Genomic DNA, 13,555 nt, shown 5'->3' on the forward strand with positions numbered 1-13,555 from the left:
GGGTATCACTGCGAGGTGCGATTAATGCGACGTGCTTCAATGTAAATAAGACAAGTGTATCATTTTCCGAAGCGGTTTCCCATGAAGCTTTTGCTTTCGATGCGGTCATGTGGCGCTTATAAACACTCCGAGTGAAAACACGCGGCCATCTCGTTTACCCATTATACGTGATGCGAATTAACGCGATATATTTCCTCGTACGCGAGTGGAGCAGCGAGAGATGTATCGCAGAAGAAAAAGGCCGCAACCGCGCCGCAGTTTTTCACTTAGGCCGGACGCTTCGCGTGCACTTCTGCTTCATTGATATAATTACGCAGAGTTGGCGGCTGTATTACCAGCGTCGCAGCACGCGCTACTACCGCCGGCGACGTATTCAAATGACTAAAATTACTCGGTCGCGCGTGCAGGGGCCAAAAGCCGCACACGCGTATCAAGTATACATATACCTATATATGTATAAGGCTTGTATAGCTCGGCTGCACACGCACGGGGGTATACATTCAAATGGCATGTACAGCCGCGCGGCGCTGGGTTGCACATATCGGGTGGATCTCCCATTGTCGTGATCGTGTAGAGTCGCGCGGGCCGCTCTCGCGGAGTTATAAATAATACGGAAGAGAGAAAGTCAGTGGGCATCGCGGGAGAGGACGTTCTCTCGCTCTCTCGCTCTGCTGCAAGTGCAACAAAACGCCCTGGAGAGGTTGGGGAGAGAGAGAGAGAGAGAGACTTGTGCGGTCGCGCAAGCGGGATTTATCACGTGCGCGAGCGAGCGCGCATCGGAGCGATTTATGGACGGTTGACCGAAGGTTAGGGATGACCTTTTCACGACTCGAGCGCGTCAATTATTTTTTCATCCGCTTTCGAGCTTTTACTTTATATATTTTTGCGCTAAAAACGACCGACGTGCATTATTAGGTATATCGTATGGCTAATCAGGAGAGGCGAGATAATAAACGGATCTGATCGTTTAGTAGCGCGGCATCGAGGTTTATCTTGGCAGTCGAGTGTATTTTCGGGGGGCGAGGAAAAAAAGCCCAGTCCAAATAAGGAATTATAAGAAGCCGAGAGAGAGGGAGAGAGCCGTATCGCGGAAAATGACGAGCTTGGCTTGTTTCCTTCCACGGATAAGCAATTAATTAGCCGTTTTTTGGAAGCTCTCCAAGCATCGAGTTTTGGGCAGGGTCCAAGCTTTTCTTGGAGCGAGCCGAGCTGCGGTAAGCCTATCCGTAGTTCGGGCTTTATTGGAGCGCGTGCGGCGTATCGCTGGACGAGAGAAAGAGGGACCGAGATCGAAGGTCAAGCTTGTATTTTCGTGCGTGCGATGTGAAATTTCGAATTTGGATTTCGAAAGATTGCCGAACTTCACGATGTTCGATCTGCCCTCCAATTTCATTCCAACTTTTCATCTCTCTTTTCAGCCGACGCGTCAACACATCGTAACTCGCGCAAGCTCCTAAATCTCCGGAACCGCAAAAATCCGAGAACCATCTGAGTCAGCGATCAACGCTTTCGCCGGGGTGGTCCGCCGGTATCACGGCGCACATACTCTCGCGGAATGCAGCACCGCAGCAGCCAAAAGAGCAATAGTCTCTCTAGTCTCGTTCTTATTGTTGCGCGCGGGGTCGTCGTCGTCGTCGTCGTGATTATTTTTGGGCCGCAGCGAAAGGGCCCAACAGCAGCAGCGGCGGCTAATGGAGGCGGAGGTAGAGGAAGAGGAGAAGAAGAAGGAGCAAAAGAAGCAGCAGCCCGGCGAGCAGTGGAACGCGTGCGTGTAACGCCATGCATCATTTTTTCGAGAGACGTGCAGGGAGATCGCGCAGAGGAGACCAAAGGCCACCGCTGGGTGTGCTGCTTTGCCTATGTGGCCGACGCTGCGCGCTCCGGGAAAGAGAAAGGTCGGCGAGGTATATATAGGTATGTGTACAGGCTTATTTTATCGATTTTCGTTATGAATTTTGTGTTGTATAACACGAGGTAGGACGATGTAGTTTTGTTTCTTGCAAGAGAGGCCTAATGAATGTTCGGCCGTGTGTAGGAATTAGAAGTCGATGCGGCGAGCAAGGCGGAGAACAAATTTCAAAAATCCGTCTGTTTAATATGCTTCTAGGCGAAAAGCGAGAATCCACGACGCGGTCAAGAGGGCAACGCGGCGGCAGCGCTCCCACGTGTGCACATAGCACCCGGCAGCCGTATTGAAAAACAGGAATAATACGACGACTTGCAAGCACAGCGTGGTACCTTCGGGAAGCGGAGGTAATGAGACGGCCCCCGACCAAGAGGATGTCTGATATCCTCCATTGCCCCTGTGGCTCTATACAGCGTACCCCTTCTCCCTCACACACATACACACACACGGACGCTCTTTTCGCATGCATATACATCTCCCTGGAAGCTGAGCATACGCTGGCTCTCGTCGCCCGAGGACGCGACTAGCTTCTCTCATGCGAGGAATTAAGGAGGCTGCTGCAGCCCTCTAACTCTATGCTCCCGCCGAATCACCGGCTTCTTCACCGAAAGCCCCGTTGTTCCTGCGTCTCGGGGGCCGAGGGCCAATTTAGTTAATCTTCTCTTCTCTCTCTCGCTCTCTGTCTCGCGAGGCTCGGCGTATTATACCGCCGCGGGTTTATTTTGCTTGCCCCCTTCCTTTTTTCTCTCGCGCGCGATGCGAAGAGGAGAGAGAGAGAAAGAGGCAGCGATACGCGAAATATCAGATACACCGCGGCCGCGCCATAAATCAGCGTCATTTGAATCGCGCGTCGACGCCCCGATCTTTTCGGGCAAACGAATGCGCTTACGCGTATACTTTCGATTTTGATAATTTTTAGCGCAGTCGGCCGCGACACTTTAATCTCACTTTTATGGTTTACGCGCTCGGAAAAGCTCTCGCTCTTTTATTTAAAATAAGCTCGAGAGTGACTTTTGCGTCTATTTTAATTCCGAAGCATAAAGCGCCTCGTCCTTCATATTTCCCGAAGCGAGCAATAAACGATTGTCCGGAGAGAGAGAGAGAGAGAGAGAGAGAGAGAGAGAGAGGGCGCCGGGTCCGAGTTCGAAGGAAAAGGACGACCGTGGTGCCGCAATAATTTCGCAGTTAACAGCTCAATAGAGACGAGCAAGTCTAGAGCCCGGGAACGAGGACGGAGCGATTACGAAAGAGCATCGCAAAAAGCCAGAGAGGGAAGAGGACAAAGCTATATATAGGAAGTGGCCGCCGCACTGCGCTGTTAAGGACGACCCTCCGGATCAGCGACGTCGAATTGTTCCTCGGCGGCGGGAGTACAGTCTCTCCGTCGGAGTCCTTTTTCACGAAATAACCAGGACACTAATGTTCCGAACCATAAATCGCGGGACGCGCGGGCCCGCTCGCAGGTAGATGGCGCGTTGCCCAAATGGCCGAACGATGTAGCCGATGAATTTTCTAAGGGCGGGATCGCGCTCTAGCTCTCCGGGGTAGGGGGAGAGACCTTATGACGCAACGATGAGTGACTTATGCCTAACTTTATTGCGGTGGAAAACCCGCGGCAAACGGGGATCTCGCACGATATAATATCATACACACATATACGCCATGCACACACCGTATACGGAAGAAGCCGCTCCTCCCACTACTCCTCGTCATCGCCTGATCGTATCGAGTTTATCTCACGCCCTCTTCAGCTGCTACCTTTGAGCGCGTTTAATTTCGCGGCGTCAGCCGCCGCGGTGACTTATTACACGCGCGCACTTCCGCCGTTGTTCGATTATTATTTTCATCGCCATTAGCCTAATTTTAATAGACGCTTCCGCCGACACTGTCGTCGTTATCACGGGTTTACGAATTAATTATTTTCCGACGAAAATTGTTGAACCTTTTTATTTTTTACTCGCAGCCCCTGCAGCGTTAAAGCGCCGCTATGCACTCGGTGTGCACTACATAATCATCAGTGATGACTGACTGAATTAAATTACACGTAATCCGTAGCGGTGAGCTCGCACGAACCTGACCTCAGCGCTATGCCGCTGTTGTTGTTGTTGTGCTACCTGCAGTACACGCTGTCGATTCTCTCTATCTCGTATACGAGGTATTCTACATTATACGTTTTCGAAAAACGGTGAAAGTATGCGCTGGGGTAATTTAGTAGAGGCGCGGCGGCTTGAATCTTAATTTGTAAACGGTTTGAAGCTTGTGGTTTCGCAACTCGTTGTGGTTTGAAGTTTCGATCACCGCTGCGGACGCTGATGTTTTCGAGTACGAAGTATATTTACAGCATTCGTAACGGTGCAGACTTCGCGGAAAACCGTAAATTGCGCCGAGTTAAAATTGCCGATCGATGGGTGTCATCACGACGATCCTGAGATTCCGAACGCAAAAACAGTGAACAATGACCCTATAATTCGCGAATTTTTAATCCTCGCATATTCCGTGTACGAAAACACGCGCGTGAGAGAGTATACACATAAGAGAGCGCGCGAGCGGGAGAGAAGGAGCTGAGAAAGCCGCGGGTCGTGTAGCAATTTAAACGTTTAACCGCAAAAATTATTGTTATCGGGACGGCCGCGCCGACTCTTGTCCGACCTCCAGAGCGTAATAGCCGCACCGATGCGCTGCCGCAGCCATTGTCCGTCTTCACGTAATTCCTCGCGTATACACATACACGAGCACAGGTTCGGCCGGCCGAGAGTTGATCGACGTGTAATGGGAAAATTATTAATTCTTCATCGAGTCGCCCCTTTTTTAGCTGTCCTCGCGAATTGCCACGTTAATCGAGGGTTTTTGCGGAGCTGAATATGGATACTGCAGCCGTTTGGATTTACAGAAAAAGTTGCAGAGCCGATGCGTCAGGCGTTTCCCCAAGTTTTAACCGAGTTATTCACGTTTGATCCGCGCGGCGGGAGGTGTAAAAATTTACTGCCCAGCAATAACAACTTCCGGACGTAAATCGTCGTCGTCGGGGGCGCGAGAAAGCCGATTGAAGTTCGCGCGCTCGATTCGCCGGCGGACTACTCTTTCTCTCCTTCTTCGTCCTAATAAAGTCTGTATCGGAGCTCCGAGAGCGAATTTCGGAAGAGGTAACCCCTCGTCGTATATCCGCTTTTCCAGCTCTCTCTCTCTCTCTCTCTCTCTCTCTCCCTCCGCTGCTGCGCTACTGCGTTTTTTATACCCTTCGCCGTTCGGGAGATCACCTAAATCTCCGCGAGCCAAAGTCGCACTCAATATTGTGACCGAAAGAGTAAAATATCGAGTTCCCTCTCCCTCTCTCTCTTTCTTTCGTTGGCCATTTCGTTCTACCGATGCTCCCCTTTTTTCCGCGTCTATATCCGACTTGATGTTCGGTGCGAGGTGCTACGACCCTTCTGTGTTTGGCTGAATAAGACATGACGTTAAACGGTGGTGTTGTACGCGACGAATGATACGCCGGAAATAAATTCTCGTTGCGAGAGAGGCTTTTTACGCGAGAATGGAGACGTTTTGAGGGCAAAATTGGTAGTTATAAATCTTGATTCGGAAGGGGCTTTCCAATATAATAGCGTAATTACGAGAAATACACAATTCACTGTGGCTTCGAACTGTCCGTCCAAAAAAAAAAAAAAAAAAGAATAGACCCATAGGCAAGCGCGAATATACCGTAACCGATAGTGACGTCAATAAATCGATGAATCGGTGATCTCATCAGAGAAATCTACATCTTCCAAAATAACTCAACGATGCTAATCACAATAATATCTCTTTTATATTCAACGGCATTAACAACGCGCTGTACAGTACACACACAGAGTCTAATACTCGAAGGCGTTGAACAAACGCCATTAAAACTCGCGCCTTTTCCCCGTGCGCGCAGCTTTCTTGTGCATACACACGAGAGAGAGAGAGAGAGAGAGAGAGAGAGAGAGAGAGAGAGAGAGAAGGCGATTACACTCGGTAGATTTAGCGGGTACACACACAAGGTCGGCGCGTGCTGATAATACCACCTCGGCCTCTCCTCGCGCTCACTGCTCGCGCTGCCACTTATGCAACTGCGATTCTTTTTTATCAGCACAAATCACGCTCTTAATCCAGAAATGCCCGCGCGATCCTAATTGCGCATCTCGCGATCTCTAATTTCTCCCCTGCGGATTTGCGAGCCTAATCTTTTGCGACATCGGATTAATTTGAAATACTTGTTTTTTCAACTTTACTTGAAACAATAGTACTTTTTCCGTTTAAATACAAAAGTTATCGGGTATAGTAAGTCAGAAGAAATCCAAAAGTTTCAGGCGGAATCTCCAAAGCGAGCAAAAGGACGTTTCTCCACCTCCTCTCCTTTCTCTTCCTCTTCTCTTCCAGCGAAGCGGTCACGGCTGTTCCGCTCGTATCGCCTCCTACACGTTTAAACAGCGACATTAAAATTTCTTTCATTCGAGAATCCATCAGTTTTCAATTACATCCGAGACTGATACAGCATTTTTTCGAAAACTCGTCATTTACATATTAATGTGTAATCAATCGGCCTATTACCGTCCACCTCTTTCCCTCCTTATTCCAGCCAAAGATTAGCCATGATTGGTCTCGGATTTCCTCACGACTCTCGTATAGCACCGTCCAATAGGCGATAAACGAGCAAACGTGCTATGCTCTATCCGGGCGCGTCGCAAACCGGATAAAAACGAGCCAGCCGCAGAAAACCTCTCGAGCTCGGCTCTCCAAAAGGAAGCGCAAGTATTCTCGGACGAGTAGCTGCAAGATGAAGGATGAAGAGACGACGTGTATAGTAGTACGAGGGGGCATTCGTCGCGTGCAATCATGCAAACGCCGCCGCCGCTGCTGCTGCTGCCGCGTGTGTAGCACTTGCTCGCGAGCGCAGATTGAAGGGTGTAAGGTAACTGCAGCTGCGCAAGCCTCGGCTTCCTCTCCGATCGCGATTAGCGGACGATATACTTGCAAGATAATATCGGATACGCGCCGCGGCGTTTTCAATTTTATTTTCGACTCCTTTAGCTCTCTTTTCGTTTATACTGCGTGTGTGTGTGCGCACGGGCTGGAGGAGCCATTCAGTATTTTTTTTTTCCTACCTTAACTCGCGAGCAGGAAACGATCGGGAAAATTTACGTGTAAGCGCCGCGACGTGCGTAATCTCCTGACGCGGCGTGAAAGCGGAGATAAGGCGCCGAACGGTGTTTCCTTCGCTATAGAGAAAGAGGGAGACTCGAAAAAGCTATATACACTCGGAGCTGCACGAAGAGCGGGCATGCATACAGCTCTCGAAATCCCGAAATTATAATACACATCGCTATTTACGAGGAGCCCCGGGAATTTATAGCGCGGCGTTTAAGCTTTTGATATATATTTCTGGTGAAGCTTCGTCAGTAATTAGGGTGCAGTCCACGACTTTTCTGGAACACGGAGTGTTCTCGCTGTACTGTTATATACCAACAACTCGTCGAGCCGAGAATTATTACCACAATCATGTGAAGTCTCTCCGTAATAGTCTCTAATCGCATTACGACTTTTTACGCGCCGGGATTTTAGCATAAAGACGCGTAAACGGTATAATTTTACATTCGCAAAATCTAGGTGTAATCGATCATCATCGTATAATGCAAAGGCGAGACGTGTTTTTCAGTGCAGCAATAACAGATTCGCCGAGAAAATAATGTTATCGCGCGAGGCGAGTTGTTTACGAGATCGCTCACTCCGACGTATAATTCTTCCATAGATAGAATTTTAATTTCGATGCTCCCCAACCTATACACACAGGCGCGTGTGAGCAAATGACTTGTGTGTGTATACGCTTATACACACTCCCCTAGTGCTCGGCTCTTCTTCGGCAGCTCCTTCCGAGAACCGCTCGAAAACTACATAGCGATCGTACGCAGATAAAAATATGTATATCCTCGGAGGCACGAGTCCGGATATCCGCCATTTTTTCCGGCTTTGCTTCTTCTTCAACTAGAGAGAGAGAGAGAGAGAGAGAGAGAGAGAGAGAGAGAGAGAGAGAGAGAGAGAGAGAGAGAGAGAGAGAGGAATATCCTATGTGCTATACAGCTGACACGGTAGGAAGAATAGTATTAAAAAATATAGGCTCGAGAATCTAATTTTCCGGACAAGTTTCATTCTAGGGCGAACGTGGGAATTCTTCCTTACTTGTGTGATGCCATCGGGAGGAGCAGCCCGGAGAAGAGATGCGCTCCGGAGAAAGGCGAGAGAAAGAGAGGAGGAGAAAGGCGCGGATAGGTATGCTGCTGCTGCTTCTTCTTCTTCGCTTGACCCATAAAGCATAGAAACAAACAAGTTCCAATGACGGGGACGCGAGCTGTGCGTGTGCCGCAGGGTCGAGAACATGACTTTTGAAAATTGCTATGGGCTGAAGGTCGATCGAGCCCATTGAAGATTCTGCTCGATATCAAGAGTCTTAGAGGTACGTAAATAAATATGTCTACGCATACTCACACATCTCTAACGGCGGCGACGAGAAAGTGAATTTATTCAAAGCTCGAAGTGTATACCGCGGTTTAATTTATTTCAAACGAAAGACAAGTCAGATTGAAGGAAAAATGCCTATGTTAATGCTGCGGGCGATAAGTTAAAACTCCTAAAACTGAAAGCATGTCGCGCGACAAAATTACGGAAGATCTAATGAATATTTATACATTATATACGCGTCTCATCACCAACCCGCGTCGTTCATATAATTCGATCAGACATTGCGGCCACGCTCGTAATTCACGCGGTCGATGCATGGCGTCAACGCGCGATGAATATCGATACATCCGATTCGAGGCATCTCGGTATACGTATACAGCTGACTCATCGCATGACCTTGAAAAGGTCCTTCTTCGATTGCGAGTTACTCCTTCGTGCGCGCACAGGATCGAAACGTCGATTATTTCGATCGCTTCGGTGGCGGCGGCCCGGAGAGAACACACCGCGCGGCGCACGAATGGATGTAAGAGAGCGGCAGAGGGAGAGGAGAAGATGGAGGGCCCGGTGAAAGTATGTTTTGGGAAATAATTTATGGGACTTGAAGGAAGTTTTTTCCCGATACCTTCGATTTTGGAAATCTTACATAAATTTCGAGGAGAAAAGTTTCCGAAAATAAAATCTTTCCGAAGTAAAAAAGGTTAAACGCCGACAAACTCGATTATCAAGTCGCGGCGAGCGCATTGTCATGCACGATCGACACCAGTCGTCCATCTCAATCCCGATGCGCGTAACGTCGCTCTCCTCACCCGCAGTCTCTTTTTCCCTACTCAATTGTACGTATAATGTAACAAACCGCGAGCACTTATACGCCGAGAGAGGGACAGCTGGGAGCAAAAAAAAACGAGAACGAGCCAAGGCTCTCCACGACGAGCGAGCGTAAGCTGCGCACGCGCGGCCCGTGTCAGCTGAGTTACTACGCTGTGCGCGACATGGCGTTGCAGCGCAGCGGCTGCAGTGCATGTGGTAGTATTATACGCGAAATCTCTCTTTGTGCACGTATACGCGAACACGACCACGCGCATCTGACGTGGACATCTAGCTGCGCTGAGTGGACGAGTTGTTTTTTTATTTTTTCTGTCTTTTTGCGTACGTATACTCGATAAGTGGGAGTTATCGCTGTTTGTCAGCGCAAAGTGTCCGCGTGTCGCGCGTTTGCGTTTTCTCGCGCTAGCTAAAATGTACTTTTACACGAAAGAGGTGAAAAAATCGATATCTAGATGTTGAGAGAGCGCGATGAATATTTGCATGAAATTTCCCCGAGAATTTTCAATTCGACCGGAGGCCAAATTGCCGTGTTTACAATTTCAGGCCGTTAACCGCTCTAAAAAACTACGCGCTGGAGAAATTGCAGTCCGGGCATCGCGAGCGCGCGCGATAAAATATACGCCTTATAAACTCGTGTGTATAATGAGAACCGGCCTCTCTCCCCCGTTGTCGGAATATCAAAGAAGCCTCGCTGCTGCTGCAGGTTATTGAAAATTTCTTTCGCGCGCCGTCCGAATAATAAGGCAGAAAAAGGATCTATAAGGGCTCGTCTAACACCGCGCACGAGCGTCTCTCCCTTTCTCTGTAATTCGCGGCTGCAGTTGGTGCAATGTGTGGTTACGCGAGGAAATCTCCCGGAGAATATAAGTAACAATGAGACGAATTTAAGTACGATGATTCCGTGTGCAGATCGTCGCGCGCGCGGAAGGTTTAACAAAGAGGCCTATATCGTTGAATCAATTTATAAGAGAGGGAGAGAGAGGGGGAAGCCAAATTGTTGCGCGAGGGATTCCTGCCGGCGACTGTACTTAAATTAAGTGCTGGGTTTTCCGAGGAAATTGTTAAGAAGTGCTCGGGGTTTTTTGTCTCCCATAGGTGAGAATTTGTCGATGGCGAATCGCGATACGAACGGAATTTTCTCAATCTTCTCCGTTTCTGATAAATATTAAGTGTAAACGGTATTTTCTCTCCTCCCATTCGGAGCTTCATTATTTTCATTCGAGGGAGATCTAAGGACAGCGTAAAGTGCCGAGCGATCCCATCAATAGTCGTTAATGGGTTGAGGCAGTAGGGGTGCGAATGTCGAGCCCATTAAAACGGGACGAGATACCGGCGGGAAATTCAAAATAAACCGAGGAGCAAGAAAACGACGTTTGTTTTGAGGACGTTTATGCTCCTTTTTATTTCACTATCGCTTCCCCTCCACGCACACCTACACAGACAAAATCCCGACATTCGACGCCGTTGCTTTTTTTCACCCGCGCGCGCGCGCGACACACACATTAGTATACGTAGTCTTCTTTCTCTCTCTCTCTCTCTCTCTCTCTCGCTTTTATTGCCCACCGAGTAAGCCTAGCATCTTTTCATTTGGCCGAGCGGCGTTTCGGGGGTTATCGTGGCATTATGTCGAGTCACGAACTCGTTTTAGCGCCGCAAGACGGATCGACGCCATAAAAGCACCGGCAGTTTTCGGCCGCTCTAAAGAGCGTACGGAGGGGCGCGTGCGCCGCTGCTGCTTTGCATTTCGTATGTGTGTGTGTTTTTGAACGGCGCGTCTTCGACGCTTTCCGTCCGTGAAGTGATACATCTCTCTGGGAGAGGCAGATAAATGGAGGTCGGAGGGATGGAAGCGCGCATAGGAAGAAATAGATTTCAGATAGGTCGAACGCCGCGCGCGTCGAGCTTTATTAGTTTATTCTGGCAATGTGTAAGGAGTACAAATTAAGATCGAGCATGAATGCAGGAGCTGATAGAACCGGCGTAGCGTAAAGTACCGTAAACCGTATTAATGCGCTCGGAGGGTAATAAAACGTATTTATACGCCTGTAAAGCAACTGAAAAACTTCCCGCGAAGATAGTGTATTGATTAAAAAATTGCTCTCGAGAGTTCCCTCTCTCTCCCTCTCTCGCAATTTTCTAAAAACGCCGCGCGCGCAAAACTCTCGGCTCTTTCATCGCGAGCTGCTCAGAGGCAGCCGCGGCGGCTACGTGTAAAAGCCGAGATCGTGCAAAGCCAAAGCGGTCCCCTCTAGTTTCCGAGATCGAAAATTGCTAGGTGCAAGCGGCGATGCCGCCGCTGCCGAGGTTCGGAGAGAGAGAGAGAGAGAGAGAGAGAGAGAGAGAGAGAGAGAAAGAGAAAGAGAGAAAAAAAGCGCGAAAGACAGACCCTGGCATTACCCGCCGCGCAAGAAAGGGAAGGGGTGGCGAGAACGTTATGGGGGAGGTGAAGCCCCCCTTGTTACCGCACACCACTATACTACTGGCATAGCGCGATGTCCACGAGCGAAAATCTCTCGAGCGCGAAAGGACAGTCAACGCGGAGGCGAGTGTATGCTGGGCGCCGCGAAAAACGTGAGAGAATGGGTCGCAACCGCGAGTCCCACGAGCTCTGATGAGAGAGTAATATCGAGCGCGTGCGCGAGTGAGAGGGAGGAAGACGTGCAGTCGCGAATTTCAGCAGTCGTGCTCGGCCGCGAGCTACCGATAGCCTGTACACGGGAATTTGAGAAAGCCGCGAGGAATTAAAAATTTCGGAACGTTATTTATGCATAACAGTCAGCTAAAAACCAGCTGGCCGTATTCCCGCATCTCCTCAAAACACACACGGGCGACTCATCGAACTCGATCGGAACGGCCGGGTACCTCATGCCCTCGTATATAATAGCAGTTACCCATGAGGATTTATGAATCCGGGTATAATTTATGCACATTACCAACTATATAATGTTTCAAATCAGCCGATACAAATCCCGATAAATATCAGCGGCCTCACTCCCTCCGCTATCCCGATCTTCTCTCGCTCATTTTTTTTTTTTTACGACCTCCGAATAAGAAGCATCGTCGGCAGATTCGAATCCCGGCAGTCGCTGCGGGGGTACCTGCACGCAAGCGCGCGCACATCAGCCTCGTAGTATAATACGGCTTCGATAATCGCCGAAATCGGCCCCGCGCAATCGATTTCCGCGCGCGATCGCGCACTGTGCGTGCCACAATGGAAGAAGCAGCTAATGGCGGCAGAGGTGTCTCGGCCGTCCTTCGGACCACCCAACCTGTTACGTAAGTGGCCACCTTCGGACCGAGGCGAGGCAATCGCCGCCGCTGCTGCTGCTACAGCTCGGAAGAGAGAAAGAAAGAGAGAGGAAAGTGCGCGCAGGAGGCTCTCCACGCTCGTCATGGGCTGACCGCGCTCCCGCTGCTGACGCTCCGTTGTGTGCATGCGCTCACGCATAGGTATACTCGGAATGGACGCGCGGGAGTTTTTCCTTTTGTTTTTGGCCGAGAATTCGAGTTTTCATGCGTTAAAAACACTCGAATGTACACGAGGAGAAAAAAAATTCACGAACAGTAATTTTAAAAACGAAGCTACGCACTGAGGCCGAAATAATTTATGAAACTCGCCTAAAGCGCTCGAGCCCGCCGATTAGTGATTCAATTAGTTATCTGCCGAAAATTATCATCGCCAAAAAAAGAAGCCCGATTCTCCTGACAATCCAAACAGTGAAAAAAAGCGAGAGTCAAGATACGCATCGGGGCAGCATCGCCGAAGCTCCGGCGCTCTCTTATCCCTCCGGGTGCAGTCTTTCTCTCTATCTCTTTCTCTCCCGAGGAAGAGGAAACGAGAAAGCGAGAGCGCGAAAAGCGAGAGCAGAGAGAAACCCTTCCTGGCCCGGCCGACGATTCTCTCGAACCGATTATCGGCAGCCACAGCAGCAGCAGCAGCGATCCAAATCCCGTTTGCGAAACCCGTTTCTTTCCGAAGTAGAGTCGCGCGCGCCCTGTACGCGGATATAAATCTTGCCGAGCAGACACGCGCGAACTCGAAATACACGGCGCGTATACGTCTCGTCGACGCGTTCCTCGCATAATCGAAACTTCCCCATTGTGTCTTACCTTTCTGCTTTTCTTTTTCTTTTTTTTTCGTTATCCGACGGAACGCTCTCGTTTTCGCGTTATCTTTTTGGCTTCGTTTCGTAGCGAGAAGTCGAGCGAGAGAGAGAGGAGACTATTGGATTTCGCCTGCTATATCGGAAGTGCGGATAAGTTATGGCCGAGTTTTTAATCTAGCTTTCGCTGCGATGCAAACGAGGTGCAGGTTTAGGAATAATTGGAAACACTCGTTTTCTTTCCGCT

At 49.5% G+C, this 13,555-nt stretch overlaps 1 protein-coding gene across 2 annotated transcripts in view; it reads right to left on the reverse strand.

The window, feature by feature from the left end:
* LOC100119924 (homeotic protein ultrabithorax-like) overlaps positions 1-13,555 on the reverse strand; it is a 122,812-nt gene that overhangs the window by 94,292 nt on the left and 14,965 nt on the right. The window lies entirely within an intron of this gene.

This window comes from Nasonia vitripennis, chromosome 4 (genome assembly GCF_009193385.2).
Source record: "Nasonia vitripennis strain AsymCx chromosome 4, Nvit_psr_1.1, whole genome shotgun sequence".
Lineage (NCBI taxonomy): Eukaryota > Metazoa > Arthropoda > Insecta > Hymenoptera > Pteromalidae > Nasonia > Nasonia vitripennis.